A 25,860-nucleotide genomic window follows, 5' to 3' on the forward strand; every position below is an offset into this window, starting at 1 on the left:
GGCAGATAAAGTGCTTCCCAGATAAGGTCAAGTTAAAGGAGCTCATCATCACCAAGCCCTTGTTATATGAAATATTAAAGGGACTTATCTAAGAAAACGAAGATCAAAACTATGAACAGTACAAACTCACAACTATCAACAACTGAACCTAAAAACAAAAACAAACAGTAACTAAAACAGGAACAGAATCACAGAAATGGAGATCACATGGAGAGGTATCAGCAGGGACAGGGACGGGAGAGAATGGGGGAAAAGGGACAGGGAACAAGAAGCATAAATGGTAGGTACAAAATAAAGAGGAGGAGGATAAGAATAGTATAGGAAATAAAGAAGTCAAAGAACTTACATGTACAACCCCTGGACATGAACTAAGGGGGGACATGCTGGTGGGAGGGAGGGTGCAGGGTGGAGAGGAATAAAGGGGAGAAAAAAAATGAGACAACTTTAAGAGCATAGTCAATAAAATATATTTTAAAATTTGAAAAAATAAAAATAAAAAATAATTTTTTAATATAAAGGAAGTTTCTGCTGAAGTAAAAGAACTTTAGGTTACAAAGAGTTTAGCAGTTGGAGGACAAGGAGGCAAAACATTCCAAATTTGAAAAAGAATTCAGTAGGGTATGACAAATGGAATAAGTAGGAATATATCATAAATTAGGATACATGTTAAAAATGCACAAGTTCTAATTAAAAGTGACTTGTGCATGTTTCCTGTGATATTATGATTTAAATTTTGTAACTGTGTATGATTGGTATATACTTATAATGTTGCCATGATCTTTTTCCAAAGATAATTCTAGTTGCATCAGACTTACAGAAGGTTGGCTCAGAAACAAACTGTAGCATGTCAGAAAAGTAATCTCTATCACTTATAACTAGCTGTGTGGCCATCTAACATGACAGATGGCGCCCTGCCCGTCCTCAGCAGCTTGTAGGACAAAGCTAAGTGTCAACACCACTGGGGTGTAATTATTGCAATCTCTTGGGCCCAGTTTGGTGTGACCCTGAAAGCAATTCCCCAGGCACTGTTGGGAGCAATTCAGTGATGGAAAGAGCAAAGAAATGGGAGCTTTTTGAAACCAGCTACATTTTCATTTTGCCAACAAGTATTTTCACACTGCCTACGAATAAGTATTTTGCATGTGACAGATCAAATTGACAAAGAATTGAAAAATTTGTGGGGCTTCCAGCATGACCTAATGTGCGTTATCAAATGGCTTTCATTTATATTGCCTAAGGAGCTATTCAATGATCAAAATAATTTTGAAAATATTTTTAATGACTATAAAGCAGTATCATTTATATTTCAATGTTTACTAAATTATTTAATAATACTCATATTTTGGGACATAAATTGTAAATTACCACCAAAACCTATTTAATATTTAAAACAAAACAATCCTGTAAGTTTGATATTGTTATTAGCTCCAATTTACAGATGAAATGAATGAGGCACAGAGAAGTTACTTATGACACAAAACAAGTGGAAGATCCAGGGCCCCAACCAATCCATCTGGTTCCAGAGCCTCTGTTCTGGATCATTTTACTTCTCTGTATGATGCCTTGCATGCTTCTTCAAAATGCTAGACCTACCCATGTAGCATGGATTATGAAGATTGGTAATGTAAACATGATGTAAAAACATAAAATTCCAAAGATACTACAAAAAATAGATCATGAGAGAAATTATTAATATATTAATTGACTAAACACAAATTCCTCCCAAGAAAGAAGTCTTTAAGTAATACACACACACACACACACACACACACACACCCACCCACCCCAGGAAACGGATTTTTTGTTGTAATTTTTTTATTACAACAAAATTAATATAACAAAGAGGTATGCTTCCATATGTCTTTTAGTGGATGGACTTTATAGAAACAGTTTTTCTTATTTATGAATAGCACAGACATATCTCTTGAATGTGAGTCAAGCCTCTGAAATCCATGCTGCTGATAATAGTTAAGACTGGGCACTATGTATGTATTATCTCATTTAATCTTCACACAGCTCATGAGGGAGGTGCTCTGTATTACAACTTCATTTCACAAATGAAGAAACTGAGAAGTTAAATTACTCACCCATGGTCTTTTAAATAATATATAGAGCAGGTAGCACCTGTACTATAGAAGCAATTTCTAATAATGTAGACATAATTCTGATAATCTCTCAAAGATCTGCCTATTCTGATCAATCAATCAATAAGCCTGAGGGTACTGAGAGCTTAGACAATGTATAAGGGAAGCACCTAAGAAACTGCTTTCAAAATCATTATTAGTTGTGATTTTTCTTGTCAGATTGGCAGAAGCAGTCAGGTCTAGGTAGTAAGAGTAGTCAAGAAATGAGTTCAGGCCATCAGGGAGTTCAAGGTCTAAATGATGAGATATTACTGTACCAAGTTCTAAAACTATTTTTTTAAAATATTTTACTTATTTATTTTTAAAGAGACGGGAAGGGGGGAGAAAAAGAGGGAGAGAAATTTTAATGTGTGGTTGCCTCTTGCACACCCCCCAGCTGGGGACGTGGCCCACAACACAGGCATGTGCCATGGCTGCGAATTGAACTGGGGACCCTTTGGTTCACAGGCTGGGGCACAATTCACTGAGCCACAGCAGCCAGGGCTAAAACCATACACTATTTAAAACAATTATTACCATAAGAGCCTCAGAAAACAGTTGTGCTCTGGAGATACTTCCCATCTATGTCCCCATTCTGAGGAAGGAGCTATGAGGTAGACCTTAGAGGCAGAAAAGGTAAGGTTTGAGTGGGAGAAAGGGCATTCTGATTGAGAACGGCAGGCCCAAAGACAAAGTTCATGATGCACTCGAGAGCTGGAAGAGATGGAGCATGGTGAACATTTCAACAAGAGCTCCTACTATGGCCCTTACAATCCCCTTTTCACACAACTGGTTGTTTTTTAAAAACATATATGAGAGTATGTTATAAGCTACAATTCAAGGATTTCCCACTTCACTTGGAATCAAAAACAAATGCAACACAAGCCACAGCCCCTCCTTAGAGGTCTCACAAATAGAGTATGTCTGTGAGGTAAGGAAAGTGATTTTAATTTTTTTTTATTTATTTTTTAGAGAAGAAAGGAGGGAGAGAGGGAGAAGAACATTGATGTGAGTGAGAAATATCAATTGGTTGCCTTTTGCATGCACCTGGACTGTAGACGGAACCTGACCAGGCTCTGAACCCGCATCCCAGGAATGTGCCCTGACAGGGGATGGGACCAGTGACCTTTCACTTTGCGGGGCGATGCCCAACCAACTGAACCACACCAGTAGGGCAGGAAGGTGACTTTAATAAGTAAAGCAGCCCGTGGAGACTATGGCTTCCTCTGATGCAGTGGAGTGCTACTTAGCTCTAGTTGCTCTACTTAGAAGTAGCCCTACTAGTGTTCTGATCTGTTTAAGAGAATCCAGAAATCCAGATTTTTATGGAAATCTTCATTTAAAAATATCTGGTTCAATAGGAATCGGGGGGAGCACTGTGCAGACAAAATACATCTGCAAGACAGATGTTCAGAGCAGAACCACGGGACACTAGCTTATGAACTCTGCCCTGCTCAGTCCAGCTCTGCCTTGCTCTGCAACCACAGTTCATGCTTCTTTTTCCCTTGCTCACCACACTCTCACCACATTGGCCTCCTTTTAGGTTCTCAAATTTTTGTAGCTCTTCTGCACCCTGAGTTATTTGTGCTGCTTGTTTTCTATGCCTATGGTTGTTTTGGGTTGTTCTCCTTCAAACCTCCACTCAGCTTTCACTTCCTCAGAGTGTTATTTCCTGACCCCTATCTAAAATTACTACCCTACCCTTTGCCCTTTGTTTTTTTTCCCTTGTACCACTGGTTTGCGTAGTGTGATCTAGAAACCATTGAAGGCTCCCAATGTCCTCTCTGGGAGCTCCATGAGGTCAAGACTAGTTTCAATGTAACAGAGTGTTTTTTTGCTCTCATTCTTTTATGGCTGTATAGTGGAGTTTTCTAGAAGCTATATAACAGGTGATATTGCAATAGACTGAATGCAGAAGCAAATATAAAAATTCAGCTCCTCTGTTAAGCCAAATATTAGAGAGATCTGAAAAAAAAAAGTAAAACACTGCCAATCTTCTCACTAATCTTTTGCTTTAAAAATATAGTTACTTTCATACAATTATATCATTTATATTAATATGGGTTTTATGTTTATTTCTAACACATTTGTACATATTTGAACTTATTCTCAATTTTAATTTCTATTGTAAATATCAATGAACATAGACCTAACACAAAATTTTGAGGTACATAATAGTTTTTAAGAGTGGAAAAGAATCTTCAGACCAAACATTTTGAGAATTCTATTTTATATATATACATCGTACATTAAAATTACCTCTCTGATTTGTTTTTTTTTACCAAAATGTAAGTACCACATGGACAGGGGTTTTGTTGTATTCACCACCACTTCAGCACCCACTGGCACCTGGAACAGTGCCTGAAACTAATAGTCACTTAGTAAACGTGTAGAATAAGTGCATTAATAAGTGAACATATAAACCATCTGAATGGGAGTTATGTTTAGGAGGATAGTTTTGAACTAGCTCTATAGGAACCTATGCACCTAAGGCAGTGGTTGTGAAACTGTTCATGCAGTTAATGTGAAAAAGTTAAAGGTCTTAAAATGGGGAAGTAACAATAAAGGTAGCATATAAGAAAAATTGTTTTATAGTGAAATTTAAATAAAATAAAATTAGTTTTTCCCCACACATCTTTACTAACTCTTCAACCCACTCCTCCCTTTGATTTTTTGAGTGGGCAGAAGCTTTTGAAACCTTTATGCATTTCTTACAGCTATAAATACATATGTGCTAATGAATGAGGTCACATCAATTTAAATGGAACACTGACCGAAAGCACAATTTAGTTCATTACTCAGGCATGACAAATTTACAGCCAGAAACTCACATTGACTTTTATAGAGGAACATAAATTAACAGTGGCCAGTGTTAAAGCCTGAACTCATTCGGGGAAAATACACATATTCTTCCAAAGCAAGCAGTTAATATAAAGGAAGGAGGTGTTGCATCTATAGTGTGATTTGAAGGACTCCAGGGGAGGTCTTTCTTCCTCCCACCCAGGGGGCACAAGCTTCTAAACTCTCCCTTTAGAAAGCCATTCTTTAAATGTGTCTGCTGTGCTCTTTAAAAATACAAATCCCATAGAGAACATTAAGAATTGGGGCTCTGGTATCAAACTCCATGTTACATTAGCTGCATTATCTCGCGAAACCCATTGAAGATCACTATGCTTCAGTTTATGCATCTATAAAATAAAGATTGCCGTAGAGTTGTGAGAATTAACACAAAATAAGTAGAACAGTCCCTGACACACAGTACATCCTCTGGCAGTGTTTAATTTATTGTTATGGCATAGTGGGTAGCATAGGAAGCTGAGTGTCAAGGAACATGATGCGGAAAAGAATCCTGATTAGGTGATTTAGCATGTCAACCTTTGATAAGAGAAGAAAAGACTGGCTATAGTTCACTTAAAAGGGAGAAAAATCTATTTAACAAATGAATGTGTTGAGTGAAAGGAATAAATAATAACTTTAAAAAATTTATATGATTCTTGGTCTCAGGAAGTTTACAGTTTAATGGGGAAAGAACTAATATAAGCTCTGCAGACCACTGTAATGGAGGCATTGATAAGATGCTGTGGAATCATGGAAGAAGAAGGTGACAATTTTGATTAGCAGCAAATTAGACAAGACATGGGAGAGAAGGGGGCTTTTCAGATGGACTTTGGACACTTTAGAAGGGTGTTAGCATGCTACTCAGGTGGGATGAACCCATTCCAGATGGAGAAAGAAGCACTGATTGAGCCAGTTTCTATAGCAAGGAGTGCACAGTGCTTAGTATTCAATAAGAGGTAGCATAGTATAAACACAGTATTGGAGAAGCAGTTCAAAAACAGAATGGTGAACATTGAACTCTACAAGTTATAGGTTGAACTTTTACACTTCAAGAAAGAGAAAGACTTTAAAAGTTTTTGAACATCAGAGTTTTTGATCATCTGTTATCATCTGTTCTATAAGAAAATAAGCTTTGATAACAGGCAAAGAAAGAATTGGTGAGAATAGAGTAACATCTGAGAAAGAAACTGGGATGGTGAGGGACCTAAAATTGGAGTTAGAGGTGAGAATTAGAACTCTTAGGATACAAAACCATTTTTGGTTTGAAGAATGAGGAACTAAGGGCAAAGGATGATACTGAAGTCTGAATCCCAGAAACTGGTCAGATGCTATTAAATGAATAGTACTCTCAGGAAAAGGAGATGCTGGTTTGGAGAAGAAAATAATACACCTTGCAATAAATCATATGACTCTAAATACCAACAGGAGGAAAACATATTAACCAAAAACATGTTTGAGGTGCTCCTGGCTCCTCTGACTCACTTGCTCACAGTGCCTGGCATGGAGAACATCAGTCACTAGCATTCAGCTCTGACGGAAGTGCTCTGCTATGGGGCCTGGAAAGAAGAATATAGAAATGGAAGTCAGGCTATGTATAAAAACATCACCCACTGCACATTTTTACTTCTTCTTTGATAGCTTTTATTAGGCTATAAATGTTAAGAGTAACATACAAAAATTTGTGCTTTTAATATTTAAGAATGGACCTATGAATAAGTAGTTTTATATATCAAGCAACCTCTGCTAGTCTTGTAATGAGATGCTGATTTTCTTTGCTGCTAAAGTACACACTGTCATTATCATTTGGCTAGCTAATTATAGTTAATTGTGAACATTGAATTCATATGTGATTACTTAACAGCATTGCCAAATCTGTATGTATGAGAGTGGGAGGGAGCATTCTAGTTTGTTCATTCAAGCTCCTAAAAATTGCACTCAGTTGTAATATCAGGATTTCATGTAAAAATATGCTTTTGAAAAATCTCCTCTATTATCATTGTAGTTATTCATGGTACATTCCATTAACATACACAGGCATTTTATGCTCTTAGGAATAGTAAATAACCTTTCCTGATATATCTAATTTTAAATGTGTATTTTAATGTTATTATACAGCTTTTGTTTTAACAAAGCAAGCTCTTAATGTATGTAATATGGGCAATTCCTGATTTACAGATAAACTGCTTTCCAAATGTTTTTGGTTGTTTGCCCCAGTTCCTTTTGGGACACTTGGTATAGCCACACTAGTAGGCTGTAGCACCACACAGACAATAACTGGCATCCTGCAGTCTGCTACGTGTGGGATTTCTGCGAACTACAATCATCTCCCCTCCCCCTACCCCAAAGAACAAGTTCTCACATCATCATATAAATTTCATGAATAATCTTTGCTTCCAGGGAAATGAGTGTGTATGGTCATCAGCTGGTGACAAATATATTACCAATGAAGATCTATATTAATAATGAAAGCCCTAGATTAAAATGTAAGTGTGCAAACTAGAAAAAATAATGAGTATTTGCAGTTTCTGGTGCTGCCTCAAATCTGCCATTTGTTTTGTCTTCACTGGGAGAGAGACCAGCAGCGTTTTGTTCTAGAAGCTACAGATTGCGGCCTACAGGTCAGATTGACCCTCAAACATGTATAGCTGCACCTCTGCAGTATTAAAAAATGACTCAGTTGTCAATATTTTTAAATTGCAAGATATCATAATAAAAACAAAATTGTTTCTCTTGAGAAATTGGAAAATCTGTCCGTACAGAGACTATAGTGGCAATGAAGTGCCCACCCCTCTAGACAGGGCATGCGCTGCCCTGCCCCTACTACCCTCATCACGCTTCACTGTACCCTAACACTAAGACCTTGACTGGGTTTCTATTGTCATCAGTTTATACTGTCTTCTGGACTGCCGGATTAATTTGCATTACATACTTGGTCTCCAGAGGTATGGAGCGGTTCCTTCTCTTGATGTCTTCCATAAGGAGAAGATTAAATAGTGTGTGTGTGTGTGTGTTTGTGTATGTGTTTATACATATGGATATATAAGGAATGATAAATATGCTAGGGGGTGTATTTATGCTCCTAGCATATTTATCACATTCCTCCTGTCTGTACTAGCAATTCACAAAATTTCACAAAGCACCTGGAACAACAAGACAATGAAACAAGGAGGTCAGTGGACTCAGAACTGTTGACAAAGGTGAAAACAGCATTAACTTTACAGCATCATTATTTATTAGTGATTTCCTAACCGTAATACTTTGAAATACTGGCACTTTTATTAGGATGTGGTTCCAAACATCAAAAAAAGGCCTTATGTTTATACCAAAATAAATGTATTTTTTCTATATTTGAAAATGTATACTCTAATTATCTAAACATATTTTCTTACAATGATTGATTTAAAATTTCATTATGAATTTCTATAATGGCATATAAATTGGTAACTTGTTGTTTATTAACAAATATATGCTTTCCAAATAGGGATTTCTCTACTACACATTTGAACATAATCCCTTCGCTGTAATTCTCTCACTTTTTCCTGCTTATCTAAACCTAATTATGTTTGTTGATGCACAAGCTTCATTTTTTTCACAACTTCAGTCTCACATTGCTCTCTGCATTCCCTCTAACCACATGTAGTTAGCAAATGTGTCAGCTTTGAAGCTATATAGGCTTAAGAACTTCCTTTTGTGGGAAGCCTATTATTTTTTTAATTATATTTTATTCCTTATGCTATTATAGTTCTCATTTTTTCCCCTTTGCCTCCTCTCTCCAGCACCCACCCTCCCTCAGGCAATTCCACCACCATTATTCATGTCCATGGGTCATATATATAGGTTCTTTGACTACTCTATTTCCCGTACTGTACTTTACATCCCCATGGCTATTTTGTTACTACCTTTTTGTACTTCTTAATCTTCTCACCACTTCACCTATTCCCGTACAACCTTCTCCTATCTGGCAACCATGAAAATGCTCTCCATATTCTAGATAGTGTATCTGTTCTTGTTTGCTTAGTTTGTTTTTTAGATTCAATTGTTGATATATATTTATTGCCATTTTATTGTTCATAGTTTTGATCTTTTTCTTAAATAAGTCTGTTTAACAATTCATATAATAATGGTTTGGTGATGATGAACTCCTTTAGTTTTTTCTTGTGTGGGAAGTTCTTTATCTGCCCTTCGATTCTAAAGGATAGCTTTTCTGGGTAGAGCAACCTTGGCTATAGGTCCCTGTTTTTCATGATTTTAAATATTTCTTGCCAATCTCTTCTAACCTGCAAAGTTTCTTTTGAGAAATCAGCTCATTGTCTTATGGGAACTCCTCTGTAGGTAATTAACTGCTTTTCTGTTGCTGCTTTTAAGGTTCTCTCTTTATCTTTAACCTTTGGCATTTTAATGCTGATGTGTCTTGGAGTGGGCCTCTTTGCATCCATCTTGTTTGGGATTCTCGGTGCTTCTTGGACCTGCATGTCTATTTCCTTCACCATATTAGGAAAGTTTTCTTTCATTATTTTTTCAAAGATTTTTAATTCCTTGCTCTTTCTCTTCTCCTTCTGGTACCCCTATGATGCAAATGTTGGAATGCTTCAAGTTTCCCCAGAGACTGCTTACACTATCCTTATTTTTCTGAATTCTTTTTTCTGCTTGTTGCTCTCGTTGGTTGTGTTTTACTTCCTTATGTTCCAAATCATTGATTCTTGGCTTTATTCCCTCTACTGTTCTTTCCCTGTAAATTGTTCTTTATTGCAGTTAGTATATCCTTCATTTCTGACTGGATGTTATTCATGCTGTTAAAGTCCTCACTAAGTTCCCCGAACACCCTTATAACCAGTATTTTGAACTCTGCATCTGATAGACTCATTATCTCCATTTTGTTTAGCTATTTTTCTGGAGTTTTGATCTGTTCCTTCATTTGGGCCATATTTCTTTATCCCATCATTTTGGCAGCCTCTCTGTGTTTGTTTCTATGTATTAGGTAGAGCTGCTATGACTCCCTGTCTTGGTAGCATGGCCTAATGTAGTAGGTGTCCTGTAAGGTTCAGTGGCACAGCCTCCCTTAAACCCAAGCTGTATACTCAAGATGTACCCTTTGTGTGGGCTGAGTATACTCTCTTCTTGTATTTGAGCCATGATTGCTGTTGGCAAGTCAGTGGGCGGGATTTACTCAGGCCAGTCAACAGCAAGGACTGGCTGTAACCACTGACCACTAACCTCCTCCCTCTGTGGAGGATCAGCTGTGCAGGGGCAGGGTGGTGCTGCTCTGACATGGTCCGTAGCTGTCTCCTGGTGCGTAGGTTCTGGGTTTTCCCAGGTGGTACAGGCCAAGGTTAGCCCCCACCTGTATTTTGCCCAGGGCCACCTTGCATGAGCTATAAAGCCATATGAGATGGCTGCTATTTGTGCCAGGTTTGGGGATTCCCAGTCAAAGCAAAGCTGTGAATATAGGCTGGCTGCTCCTAGTGCCAGGCCTAGGGACATTTATCAAGAAGGAATAGGGGCTGGGGGCTCACTGAGGCCAGCTGTCGCTTGTTTGATAGGATTTAGGATAGGATAGGATAGGATAGGAGGTGGTGAAACATGAGGCAAGACCAGTCATTCATATGGAAAAGTCCTTGCTAACAGCTTGGATGGGACAGTGTCTCAGGGGATCTCCAGGCCGGGACAAAAAGTGTTAACCAAGTGATGGAGTCTTAGGTATGACCCCCACCTTCCAGCTCTGTGTCCCTGTAGGGGGAAGAGTTCAGAAAAGGGTCAATGGCCTCTGCCTGCCCTTCTGTCTGGGAGAAAGCTGTCCTCCAGCTCCTACCTTGACGCCGGATACTTCAGTTCCTCCCTTTATGCCACTGGTGCCTTTCAAGCTGCTACCTTGGTGCTGGAGCTCAGAGGGAGTGAGTCTGAGTGTCCATGTATGGGTTCTTTAAAGCGAACTGCTTGAGACTCCAGAAATTTCTTCCACGAACTCATTCCCCACTCCTTTTTGCAGCCAGGAGTTATGGGGACTTATCTTCCTGCACTGGAACCCTGGACTGCATGACCTGGTGTGGGTCTGGGACTCCCCGCTCCTGAGACATTCCTCCTGAATTTTTATCCACCACACTGAGATGTGTAGCAACCTTGTTCTGCATCTCCACCCCTCTTACCAGTCTGGATGGATGTGGTTTCTTTAATCCTGTATTTGCCAGATTTCCATTCAACTCATTTTCTGATGGGTCTGAGTGATGATTGTTCTATACTTTAGTCGTAATTGTGATGCAATAGTGTGAGGAGATAAGCCTTGTTTACCTATGCCTCCATCTTGACCCGAAGTCTGTGGGAAGCTTATTCTCGTTTAATTTTTTTACCATAGAAATCTTATGTTAATACAATGTCTGTAAATGCAAATAAATATTTCATATATTTTAAATGCTTCATATTTTTAGTGACTATTTAAAATTATTATTGTGTTGCAAGAACCTCTAAGAATTAGCTCCTTTAACACCAACTTAAGATATTTTTCTTCAGAATATCTAGTTTTCAGCCTAAACTCACACCTTTCCCAGTTGCCCTGGCACTTCCGGGAGCGCCTTATTATACAGCTGCAGAGCCATCGTCATGGAACTCACAGATAAACCAGGTTTTACCCAGGTGACAGAACTCCTTCTTAAGTAGAAAAACATGTAGAAGTAAAAATAATTGTTTAAAAGATTTAAATCCAGATCTTTTTTTAAACTAGTACATTTCTTAAAGTGTGGTTTTCATTTTGCAAATACATGTCTTTTAATTTTAATTTTGACCATAATCTCATAGGGAAAAAAACACTGAAAATCTCAGAAGACAGTCTTTCCTTTAATCTCAGGCCCGAGTATAGACATCAAGTTATATATTCTTGACAAATTAACTTTACCTGAGGATCAGTTTCCTTATAGATGAATTGAATCTATGATCTACATAATACAGTTTTATGCAAACTATTGGAAGAAATATATCTGAAAGAACTTTGGAATTTTTAACCCACTATAATAATGTAAATTTTTTCATTTAAATTGTTAGATGTTATGTAAAAAGATACTTACTCAATTCTATGTACAAAATACTGAATTAGGTACCATAAGGGATAACAAGAGAAGCAAAATATAGTGACTTCTCTTAATACATTTTTAATAGGAACAATAATGTAAGAAATTATATCCTTGCAGATCGAGTAAAGTAAAAACAGTGTAAACTAAGTGTTTTGGACATGGAAAGGAGAAAAATCAGGAACATCTGGATGTTTAATCTGTGAGAAAGGTGAACTTTAGGAAGGAATAGTCCAGGCAAAAGAGACAACAAAAGCCAAGACTTGGACATAAAATGATTGGGTTATGTTTGTGGCATATTTAGTAGGCCAGTAGGCTAGAGTGGAAGATATGTTTAGAGGCATCATAGGTGATATGGCTAGAGAGGCTAATTAGGTTATAGATTCTAAGTACATATTTAATATATGTGGAATTGAAACCTTTAAACAAAAATATTTTTTGTCTCTGATAAACCATCATTAATTTTTTAAGGATAAGGAGACTTTTAGACTCCATTAATTTCATACATTCATGTCTCAGAGAGCTTAACTGACCTGTTTAAGATTACAAAGCTAATTAATAATTGAGAGGTTTAAAGAAATACTGTATTTGAAAGATTAATATTGTCCCAGAGTATGTGTAAATGCTACAACTGATTAAGATGGTAAAAACATTTAAGAATTCATTTCAATATTCAAGTGATAAAAAATCTATGTAATAGGTGATGAAGAATAGTATCAAATCCAGCAGAAAGGATATGGTGAAAGCTGAGGAAACAATGTGAAGGAATGAAAGATACTGGTTGATTCAAGCTGGGAAAATCACAGCACCTTTATCAGCAGAAGGCAGAAGGTGAAGATCTTGTTAGAAGATAAGATCATGGGTTCTGGTCAACACATACTGAGTTATAATTACACTTAGAAATTTAGGAAGAGACATTTAGTAGGCATTTGGGGGGATACTATTTTTGTAGCTCAGGACATGAGTAGAACCTAGAGTGATAGATTTAAGAACCATCTACAACTTTGTGAATCTATGGGGATAAAAACTATTTCATCTGGTTAAATATTTTGGAGGCCATAAGGTATTAGTGGGTTTTTAAAATTTTTTCCTTTATTATTATTTTTGATCTCCTAAATTATATGCAATCTCTGATTATTTTCTCTAACACTAAATAACTAATGATGATTTTAATAACAACATAAATAACCTTTGCAGCATTAAATTAAACAGTGAATAAAAACTCCATGAAGAGAGAGACATGGTGTTTAATTCAGTGTTGTATTCTCAAAGCCTAGTGGTTGGCAAATAATACACACTGATTTTGTCAACTAGATAAAGGTCTTTGTTAACTAAGTGAAAATCCGTATTATTTCATCTCAATACTTTTGACTTAAAGTCATATATAAAGATTATTCTTTGAAGAATTAATATTGTTATTTCAATAGTAGTTACTTTTCTTTAAATTTTGAGATCATCTTACTAAGGATTTTGAGCATTTAAAGTAATAACTACTTAATTTGTGTGAACAGAGCTAGATTCTGGCTCAGTATATATTTGACTTGATATATTGCCACAAATACTTCTTTTAAATGTGAAGTAGCCTTAAAGTTCAGTAACTTCTGAAATTTAGGCATTTTATTGGATGTTCAAAGCAGGCCCATAATATTGAAAGTCATTGCAAGTAAGTATGTGACATCATGCTATTCAGTGACAAGTTTAATTGTAAATTATATTACTACAAGTGCTTGTATTTTCCTAATGTATTTATACTAAGTTTAAATTTATCCATGTTATTTCCATATTATTTCCATCCCAATACCTTTGACTTAAAGTCATGTATAAAGCTATGTCAACATTTCTGACACTGAATAAATAAACATCAATTAAAAAAGAAATGCAAAAGTGTGCTTCAAAGGTACCTAAGGAAGAAAAAACACTAACTAAGCAGTAGGTCTCCCCAAACAGAGTGGTTCAAGCCCAAGAACATGTGTCTTTATGGTATTCTATGAAAATAACCAAGTAAACAAGCAAAGGTTTGTGTGGGTGGCCTCCTACTCACTGTTTATCCCCTTTGATTGAATATACTTGCCAACTCTGTTTCTACCACCACTGGAAGAATAATGACCATGGGCCCTTGACCTCTGCATTTTTGGATCTCAAACCCCTGTTCTATGTTTCTGTCAATTAATCTTACATTTTGCTTCCTGATTGAGATTGTTCAATACTATCAAAAGTAAAAAGAATAACGTTGCTAGAACACTCAACATTGTTGGGCAGAGCTCAGACTACACACAGGTTTTGTTAGGTTAAGTAAGTTTTCTTGGCCATGTTGCAGCAGTATTTCAAGGGGCACAATTGGACCTACTGTGTATCCATGCTCATGTTAGCAGATGGTGCTCCACTCTGAAAAGCAGCCATAATACAAATGGTGAAGTATCTTAGGGAAGCAATAACAGTGTTCCTATATTTCCAAAATCTTAATGAAGAAACCAGAAAATAGTAGACCATCGGGGAAGATTCATAATCTTTTTTTAAAACTTGTGTTTATTATTAAAAATTTAAGCTACTAGAACATAGTCATAGTTTTAGCTGAATAAAGCTACACATTAATTAATTTCTCCTAGGAAACAGTATTATTGCTGAATGGAATGTGGCATAAAAACTGTAGTCTATATGCATTTGCTAGGTAACAATTAACCATAAGATTATTTCATAGGAATTAATCCTTACTTGAATACAAATTAAGTAGGTGTTATATAATTACCTTTTATATTTTATAACTCTTCATTAAAAAATTTTCTCAAATTTAAACATGAGTTTGTAGCCCAATCGATGAGACAGTCTTAAAAACACATTATTTAAAAATAAATTATTTCACAGACTTACAAAGGAATTTCTAAACCAAAACATACGTAAAAGCTGTTGGAAATTTCTAAGTTGCCTTTCAGAATCATTTTCTGTGCCAGCCACTGAGCTGGAAACCAAGCTATCATTACCAAATAAGGTCTCATGCCTCATCTCAGAGAGAAGCTTATCATCCAGGGGAATCAATAGACTCAAAATACTGTGGCAGTAATAGGGTACTAAGTTTCAAATTGTGTGCCCCTGAATATTTGTTAACATAGAAAACACAGAGACCTAAAATTATATGAGCTGTACATTTGATTTCAATCTCCCAATTGGTTCTTTGTTTTCAATATATAAGATTCAGTTTGTTCAGTCGAATAGCCATGATTGAGAGGACTAGTTGGTACCCTGACTTAGAGTCTTTAAGTGTTTGTGAACTTACTGAATCCACCTGAAGCTTGATATAAATATCTAGGATTAACATGGAGATGATAGTGTAAAAGATCAGACATCCTTCCTGGGGAGCATGCTGGGTGATTTTCCAATACAACCAAAAACTCTAAGACAAGCAGACCAAACCTTAGCAATATACTTGTTATAAGCAGCAAAGGAAGTGATTGCTAGTGGTTAGAGAAAAAAAAAAGTATCTAAATGTGTGTGTAAAACATTATAGTGCTTTCTTTATGTAATTAAAATAGATATAATTCCTTTCACATACAAAAAACAAATGGGGAATTATTGTCACTTTTCACCGCTGTGTATTTCTCTCTTTCTCTTGTAGCTATGGTCTAAGAACTAAAATACAATGAATGCCTGTTTCAGGAGGGAATTTAGACAAAACATTTCAAATGATGAAAAACGAAAAGAAAAAAAAAAGCCCAAAAAACCTAAGGCTCTTATTAAAGTCTGTATGTGGCAATGAAGAGGACAAATAATGTAACTCTAACTAAGGGGTCCAGACTTCATCCTCTTTAGATGCCATTTACTTCTACATGTCTAGGGTTCAGTTATATTTAAGTTCAAGCTGGATTAGAAGATTTATTTCCTCCCTAAACTAAGGCCACTGAAATAAATGGAAAAAGACATTGGAAAGTTACCTCTAATTCATACTTGCTCTATTTAAAGCTGGAGTCAGTCTGGGCTAAAATGCATTCGATCTAATTAAACATTCTGGGCTGTGCAAGAGGATGTAAAAAGGATGGTCTCTGACCTACAAAACACTTTGCAGCTTCATGAACTTGGAGAGCTCAACCTGATGTAACTGAACCTTTTTTATTTTCTATTTATCTCAGGCATTTAAAAAATGTCCTATTCATTTTGTGCACTCTCATTTAAGTATGTATGATTTATAATCACAAATATTTATGTCATGATTTACTTTATTTAATATTTTCCTTGTCTGTAAAAATAGGGACTGAATTTCTTCCTCATAAGTTCTGTGGTGTTATGAATTTTCAACATAAAGCTCTAACCTCACACTATCTTGAGAGCAAGACTCTAGTTTTCTGTGCAGTATTCACAGAGGTTTTTCAGTTTGTGATATATCTGGATATCTACGTAACTAAACACTTTCTTCTGTGGTCTAGTGTAGGGTCATCAGTCACACCAGATGAGAGCCCGAAAGGCAAACATCTTTGCTCTGCCATTATATAGATCACTGGGTCTCAAACCTGCTTGAACATCAGTATTGTCAGGAAGATTTATTTAAAGTATGCATCTTGAGCCCTACCCAAAGAAATCATGATCCAGTAGTGGTTAACAGTGGGGTCCAGGGCACATAACCTTATAAGACTCTCCTGAAAGCCTTTCTCACATACAGAGAGATTTAGGAGTCTACACCATCTTAGGTAGCAAATGCCTAATGGTATTTTTAATGTGTCAGTGCTCTAAGTGCAGCTGAGTCATTTAGATGCATAAAAAAATAAAGTGAAATTAAAGCAGTATCTTGGATAACACAACAAAAATCCCCATATCAAAGTTCAATATCTGAATATTACTGAAGTTTTAGGGGAGACGAAAAATTCTTCAAGCTATTTGATTGTTTCCTGCTTTGTGAACATAGAATATCTTTGGTCATATTTAGAAACATCAAGTTTAATAACAAAGTATTAATAAATGTCATGCAATTGACAAGTAACATTTGTAAAAATTTTTAGATTGTTTAGTTAGCAAAGGATTTTTTAGTTCCTTTTTATGTTTTTCATGCTGACTCCAAGCTGTAACTGGTGTGATTAAAATGCTTTCCTCAATATTATTGTCAAGGGTCAGAGGACTAGAAAAAAGGAAGAACTGGCCATCTACCAAATCTATCAAATAAATTTTTGATAGATTTAAGTGGTCATAAGGATATGATTTTAATTTTTTATGACATGATCTCAGGTGAAGAGAGAACCCTTTATATCAGGCCTTTAAATTTTAATATACCTTAAACGAAAAATGTATATACCTTAAACAAATATTTTATCTAGTGATAAATAATTCTGATATGTCCTGGCTGATTTAGCAATAAATTTTGAAATTTACCTGTTGGGTTTTTTTTTTGTCTTTTCATGCCTTTTTCTTTCCCCAGACATTTATGAAATTATTATTTTGTTGAGTAATTTGTTGGGTTTAAAAATGTGGCACATGAGCATGTCATGAATTTGAATTTCCTTTCCTAAAGGATGCCCATGTTCCTGACATCAAAATCTGCATCATTTGAAACATTTACGTCTTCATGAAAGTCAGAAATTTAACTCTTACTCAAGGAAAGCATATACATATATAAGAAGGCAAAAAAGAAAATGGATTAAATTCACAAATTAATTTAATGAAAGGCATAAATGGAGGTAAAGAGAGACTATTAAAAATAAAAAGCAACATGTACTGATGAAATCTGTGAGACTAGGGCCTCAGTGACTGCCCCTCTTGATCCCACTGTCTAGTGGCATGTGGTTGTTAGAATGAAATAAGAGGGAGGAAGAGGGGAGGAAGGGGAGGATGGGGCTAATGTTGATTTTTGCTTCAAGCTCAATCTCAAGGGCTGTAATTTTCATTCCAAAGTACAGGGGAGGCAAACGGAGTCACCATTTAGGATGCTAACACCTTGAATTTCTGCTATGCTTGATGGCCTGGAGGGGGTGGGGTGTCCTCTTGGCCTTTCCACTAAGGACCATAGGCCTAGATAAAGGGTCTGGTCCGTTTTCCTGTCAGTTCTAGCTCGTTCATCAGTAGAGACATGTAAATGGCTGAGTTTTCCTCAGTAACAGAAGTGTCAGTAAGATAATAAGACAATATTCATAATATTTTTTTTCTAGAAAAGAATTTATATCTGCAATATAAATAACTTCTATAAAGTTATTTAAAGAAGTTAATAATAACTTCTTTGGTTATTAATCTGTGAACTCTAAGGCTGAAATGTACAGTTTATATCAGCATAAAATCCTTTCCTGACCAACTTTTTCCACCATTGCAGGATTTTTTGTCCTTTGAAAATGTCTGGTAGGGATATCCTCATTATTTTGAATGCTGGGGAGCATGGTAGTGCCAGCTTCTCCCTGCTTTTGCTAATCCTTGTTCCTTCCAGGTGATCATTTTGTTCTCAATTCATTCATATTCATGTTTCTTTTTCGTTTTAGTGTGAATGCTTTATTGTCAGAAGTAGACATGCTTCTGAATGGACAGAAAAGAGCAAATGTCCAAAATCCCAGGCTTAAAGGGCTCACTTTTTAAATCTAGATTATCTGTAAAATCCATTGTTATACTGACACCTTTAGGAAATTGAAACAACAATGAGTTTCTAACTGCATATTCATAGAGAGTCCTCTAAGAGATAATAATAACTTGTAAACTCTAAAACCATTGGTAGTGATAATTAAAATTCCTTTGCTCATTTATGTAAGACTGTTAATAACTGTGTTACCTGAATACATTTAATCCAAATATCTCCTCACACACAGCACATTTAAGAAGCAAGAAATAAATGAATAAAAGTGTATCTTTTATATAAATACATGATAACTAGACTGCTAAATATGTGCCAAGTCTAGTTAAAACATAATGTGAGTGATTGAGAAAAGTTTATTTTTTAAAAGAGCTTCATGGTGAAGTGACATCTAAACACAAGGAAAAAAGTTATCCCAAACTGGTGTTACAACCGAATATTTCAAAGAAGGTAAACTGTTAACATTATAATCTCCTTTTATAGATATCAAGTCCCTTGAGTTTTATTGTGTTGATTCCACTCTAGTCATCCAGGCCTGTGATTAAGATCAAAGCCTCTGAGTCAGACTACCCAGGGAGCCAGGCCTGATTCTGCCACTTTAGTAGATGCTGTGAATGTGGACATATTATTTAAACATCTCTACTGCAGTTTTCTCAACTGTATTAAGATAAAAATAATTCTCATAATTATGGTAACCATCTATCTTAGTTTGCCAAAACTGGTCCCCATTTACTTCAGTTTTTCTGAAGTAATTATCACTAGTTCCCCTGTTCAAACCCAAAAGTGTCCCATTTTAGATGATAAATTATAGAGTCTCTTTTCTAATTTGGCTATTATGAAGATTATATAAACTGATCCGTAATTGTGAAAAGGACTTAGAGAAATGTTACTTATAAATATGAGATTATTATATTTCTTGTCTATTATAATTCCAATGTAAAGAAACAGAAGTGACAGAAAAATTTTTAAAAAGCCGCGCATGCCCTAGGCAGTGACAGTAGGGCAATTCAGCAGCATAGACATCCTAAACACTCTCAAAATATCTGTTTTCAGGAAACATTCTCGTGTTTTGTCTCATATACAAATTCCAAAACAATGCAGTTTATAACAGTGGGTGCACATGTCAAAACCTTCAAACCACAAGAATAAGAAAATGCAAAAATAGAAAGTGATGTTATGGTAGAAAACATATATGGATGTTAGTTAGTCTTGGTCTCTCAAGAGATGTTATTTTTGGCAAATTATATGTATTAGCTGTAATGTAATTGATTTTAATTGTTGGGTAAACATCCTCTCCATAAAAATATAAAAGAATGCAGATGGCCACCCATTAACACGATGAATGGAGGCCTGATATTCAGGTGATAAGCATCAATACAGCTCTGCTGATAATAAAATACTGAAAAACCCCAGGTGGCTCTTTCTCACCTTAGTCACCTCAGCCCTACCCAAGGAGCTTGGCCTCACCCGGGACCTAACAGCTAAGAGGTTCCTTTCCAGCCCAGCAGCGGGTCCTCAGGACTGTATTCCACCTTCAGGCTGAGACCTTCTCGGAGGTACCTGTGCTGTTCTTTAATGGCCCCCCTAAGTGGACGGTGTGGGAAAATTGTTTCAAAGCCTGATCAGTTAAAAGAGCACTAAGCCTCCGCTCACCATGTATATTCAAAAGCTTACTTCTTGTGCAAGTTCATGTAGGATCTGCTCTAAAGGTTACTTTAAGCAAAAAAAGACAGATGGGAACTCTTGGAAAGGCTTTCTCTCATTTTCTTTGATAGCATTTTTGGGGGAGCATAAGATTTTCCAGAATGAAAAGAATATTTTATTCAATAACCTCTCTTAAAACACAAAACTTATTTTACAGAATTATTTTGATGTCTAACATAATCATACTAGGTTAGGGCAAAAATCATTTTTATTTGCATAACAACCTTAGCTTTAATTATGGAGATTATGTCAATGAAATTATTTCATTTTCTTTGAAAGAATGTCAGAACAGAATCTCCTTTTCTTTTGAAAAGAATTGTGAATAACAAGTGACACTAGCTACTGTTCCAAGGGGATCGACATACATTTCAAACCAGTGATGTTGATAAGGTCAGGGATTAAGCTGCATGTGTAACAATAAAACAACAATAGTGCGAGGAACAGGCCTGTGAGAATATCTTGACTCTCCACGGGACTGTTCTCAGAGACCCAACTGGGAAAGACAATAAAGGGGTTCTTCTGCTTCCAACAAACTGTGTCTGAGCCTTGCTTTAGTGCCTCATCTCCAACAACACTCTGTCAGCCTTCTTGCATTTGCAGCCTGACTAACTGCAAAAAAGTAGTAAGCACAGGCATTTAGAGAAGACAAAGGGTTTCAGAGGGTTTTCTGAAAACCTAGAACAAACAAAAATTGTTAATGATGCTCACCTTTCAGTCATATTTTATCATATTAAAATGAATATTTTTACTCATGAAGTATCTAATGTGTAAACACAATTAAAGTTAATATTCTCTCTTTTCATGAACATGCACCACATTTAAGGTACATTTCAATTTGTTTTTACAAGTGGTGGATTATATAAGCATAATTTTCTTTATTGCTTGACATCATTTGCAACCATTTTGTACTGTGTCTGCCTGTTCTTTACATGTTCTGAGACCATTACCCATAAAAATGCAGTTTTCCCAAGCCTCCTGCTCCAGGAGGCCTTCTCAGCTGATTCTAGTCCTCAGTTATTTTTTTCTTCCCTGAACTTAAACTCTGTCAATGACACTATGTACGGTAGATTGAATAACGGCTCCCTGAATACATCCATATCGTAATCCCTGGAACCTGTGGATGTTACTTTATATGGCAAAACTGTCTTCACTGTTATGAATAAATTTATGTTCTTGAGATCAGGATATTACACCTGGATTATCTCGGTGAGCTCTAAATATAGTCATAAGTTTGCTTATATGAGAAAGACCAAAAGAATTGACACAGAGCAGGAGGATAAGGCAGTGTGATCACCGAGGGATAGGTTAGAGTGAGATGGTTTTAAGCCAAGGCATGTTACCAGCCCCAGAGGAAGAGGCAAAAACCAGATTCTCTCTAAAGCACCCAGAGGGAGTGTAGTCCTGTCCATACCACGGTTTCAGCCCAGTGATACTGATTTTGGACTTCTGGCCTCCAAACCTGTGAGAGAATAAGTTGCTGTTATTTTTCAGCCACAAAGCTTGTAGTAAATTGTTACAGCAACAAGGAAACTTACCCCAATTCACAAACTATACATGTTTAGATTTAAATATCCCTTTTTAAAATACAATTTTTAACGAATCAAACATAGGTACAAGAAAAAGTTCACAACTCTTCTGTAAAAAGGAATTATCACATGAGTTAGCACAGAGAGACCATATTTTGAACCAGGTTAAAAATTATCTGTAGTCCCTCTTTGTGCCTCTCAATGACTATCATCTCTTCTCCCCGAATGTAACCACTGTCTTGGTTTCTAACACAATAAATTAATTTTTTCCTGATTTTGAACTTTATATAAATGGAATTGTATAGTATATTTTATTTTCCCTTGACTTATTTTGCTTAACATTTTGCTTGAGAAATTCATTGACATTGTAATAAACAGAAGTAGTTCATTTTTTAAAAATTGCTGAGTAGTACCCATTATAGAAAAATACCATGATGTGTTCATTCGTTCTCTTGTTGATAGACATTTGTTTCATTTCTAGTTTGGTGCTATCATGAATATGACCATTCGTGGTCAAAGCTGCTATGACCATTCGTGGTGAATCTTTTGGTATATACCTAGGAATTTAGTTGCTGGGTAATATAGTATGCATATGTGCAAACTGAACAGATAAAGCCAAATTATTTTCTCAAGTGGTTATGTTATTTTTTCTTCCATCAGTATATGAAAATTTTCGTGGTTCTATATCCTTGTCTAACATTAGAAATAACCAATAATTTAGGCAACCTGATAATTATACAGTAATATATCATTGTAGTTTTAGTTTGTGTTCTCTGGATTACTAATGATTTTGAACTCTTTCAAATGTTTTTTGGTCACTTGGATATCTTCTAGAACAATTATTTCTAGATATTGCCCATTTTTATTTTAATTTTTTCTCACTACTTTCTAGACATTTTTTTTACATTCTGAATATCAGCCCTGTATAGGTTGAGTTTACAAACCTTCTCTCATTATTTGGCTAGCTTGTTTATACAAGTAATGATGTATAAATGAAAATTCCAATTCATTATTTTTTCATTGTTATTTTTTCCCTATTTAAGAAAACTTTACCTATCCTGAAGCCATAAAGGTAATCTGTATCAATCTCTGTGGGGTCTGTTGTTAGCTTTTAAATCTATAATAGATCTGCCTTCCAGAAACAAAGTACACATTTATATTTGTACCAACTAAAAGTAAGAGTATTGGTTACTCTGTACCTTTATTTTATAAAACTGTAATGAAAAGGAAGAGTCAAGTCAAGGAACATGTATAAAGAACCCATGGACAAGGACAATGTGAGGGAGGATTGAACGTGGGAGGGGAGTGGGCAGGGCAGGGGAGAATAACAGAGGGACAATGGGGACCACTGTAATTGAACAATAATACAAAAAAAATTTTAAAGTACTATATTCAGTAGCACTCCACTTTTAAGAAAATGTATTTTTATGTGTACAACTTTTTTATTATACATGAAGTAGAGACCATAACTGATATAGTCTATAAGTTTAAAAATATACCTTATGACTTTAAAATCAGGGAAAACTATTCTGCCAGCAGTGTTCATTTTTTTTATGTATCTATCCAGCAAAAGCATCAAAAGTTCTTTAATTGCCACCATTGCTAAAACTTACCCTTACTACTTCTCCTCTGGTTTGAAATAATATGTGGAAAAGCTATTTATACAGTATATAAAAGGAAGGTTAAATAAATATTCTTGTATTATTTTTTATACAGAACAGTTAACTGTAGAAGATTAAGCAGTTACCACTCATGGTAGAATTAGGTTGACATACTTAAGGATAAATTTAGCAACTAGCCGCAAAATCATATTTTGCATAGCATTCAAAAGCTGGATTGAAGAAGCAGTAAGATCTCCTGTGTGAAGAAACATGCTGTAAAACATGGTAAGGGGAAGGGTGCTGATGTGGGCTTACAGTGATTTTATCATCTCCCCATGTAAAAGAGAGGGATTTCCAGAATTAGAAAAAGACAATCTAGATCTAGATTCTACAACAAAAGATCATAAATAGACCCATTATGGATTTTTAAAAAATGATCTAGATTCTACAACAAAAGATCATAAATAGACCCATTATGGATTTTTAAAAAATGAAAAGAAAACATGGAATGAAAATGACTACCTTCTATAACATACATAGGCTGCATAAGTTATATGTAAGAAAGAAACACAATTAAAATCAGATAAAGGAGAAGGAGATGAGAAAAAATGTTGGATTTGAAGAAAGGTTTAGACTTGGATTGTTTTTACCTATGTAATAATTTTAGTTGCTTGATTTAACGCTCTAGCGCATGCTAGACAGGAGAGGTGATAATTTACTATTGTACTCTCTAGAGATGGGAGATTTTAATCAAGAAACTGCATGACCCTCCTCATGTCAAAAATTAAAGCTTCAAGTTTAGTTATGACACTAGAAAGCGGGCATAGTTCTAATCCAAATCCAAAAGAAAGTGTATCTTGAAACAGTTTTTTTCCCCCTTAAAATTTAGTTACTTTTGTTAATTTTTATTCTGAATATCAAATCAGAGCAAGCTAGTAATATACTAGTTGAAATTTATTTAGGTACGTATGCTTAACCGTTGTTCAGAAATTATGTAACAACTTCATACACATGAAGATTAGTTGCATGTTGAGCAATGAAAATAATATCAGGAAAGAAGCAGGGGCATATTATAGATAAAATTTGGGAGATTTCAGTTTATGTTTGGGTATGGGTAAAGGGTAGTTTTATAAAATTTTAAGGTGCAAAAAAATACTAGAAAGGATGTTATTAATATTTAGTTAAAACCTTTTATTTACAGATATGGAAACTGAGGCTGAGAAAATATGCTCAAGAATAAAAAGCTGGCTATAAGGAAGAGATTGTTGTTGTATTCCTGCCCCTGCCCCTCTGTGCAGTGAGTGTTTTCCACGGCGCCACCTTGCTGTGTGCAGTCACAGAGGCTCTCATGCCGGTCGCCTCAGTGAGCCGTGTATAGGCTGCTTGGTATTAGAAGCCTTCCTGACTAATTACACTGTTGATTCACTGTGCTAAATGCTCCACAAGCAAAATGAGGATGCCAATAATTGTGCTCTTATTACTTTTGGAAAAGGAAAAAAAAAGAGTATTCTGTTCTCCCTTCCCCTTCCCACGATTGGGTTGAAAATTGAAGACTTTGTCCATCAAAATTAAACAATTTTCTTTCTTTTTTAAAAATTGTTGTTCAATTACAGTTGACCCACTTTTTCCCCGTTGGTTTTGCTCTTCCCCCACAGTCAGTCCGCACCCTGTTGTCCATGCCCATGCGTCCTTTGTACATGTTCCTTGACTTGCTCCTTCCCCTTCTTTCCCCCATTATATTCCTTCCCCTCCCTCAACTTAAACAATTTCCATTGAACAGGTATAGTTTACCTACCTCTTTAAAGTATTCTGGAAGTTTCTAAAATAAATAATACATTTTTTAAAAATATAAATATGTGGTTCTAATTAAGAAATATAAATGTGTATTTATAATTAGGAAATATAAATACATATTTATAAATACAAATGTAAACCCCATAGTGCAAAGATTACATTTATGTAATTAAAACACATCTTAGTGCCAGTAAAATGGTATATAATAAAGGTGAGTCCTTATTTTCATTTCTCACAGGAGAAAGTGTGAACTGGGAAAGACTTACAGAAATTATTACTGGTAAAGCATTAAAATCATAGAAAAGTTAGCAAGGCAGGTAAGGCAAAGTCTAGTATGAACATAGCTGAGAAGTATGAGATAATTAAGTGTGTTTAGACAGATGTAGCTGTACTGCAGGAGCATAAAGGTCAAGGAGGAAATATCAGGTGTTGGGCTGAAGAAATAAGTAGAAGGTCATGAAGGGCACTTCTTGGCATACTTGTAGGCACAGAGTTTTTCCTGTAGTTGGGACATTTATAACCTGGAAGCATGGCCCCACTTATTGAATGTGGAGGGAGAGTTGAATGAATTCTAGTGTATCAGCGACATCCTGAAGTTGCATAAGCAGTTTATGATTATGATCATAAATAAAATTTTTGAGGAAAAGAAAGTCCATAACATTTACTAGATTCTTAAAGTGCCCC

At 35.8% G+C, this 25,860-nt stretch overlaps 1 protein-coding gene across 1 annotated transcript in view; it reads left to right on the top strand.

Moving 5' to 3' along the window:
- SEMA3C (semaphorin 3C) overlaps nt 1-25,860 on the top strand; it is a 165,864-nt gene that overhangs the window by 41,475 nt on the left and 98,529 nt on the right. The gene's annotated exons all lie outside the window — the stretch shown is intronic.

This window comes from Pteronotus mesoamericanus, unplaced genomic scaffold, assembly GCF_021234165.1.
Source record: "Pteronotus mesoamericanus isolate MK-2021 breed Mesoamerican mustached bat unplaced genomic scaffold, CSHL_Meso_final scaffold_85, whole genome shotgun sequence".
NCBI lineage: Eukaryota > Metazoa > Chordata > Mammalia > Chiroptera > Mormoopidae > Pteronotus > Pteronotus mesoamericanus.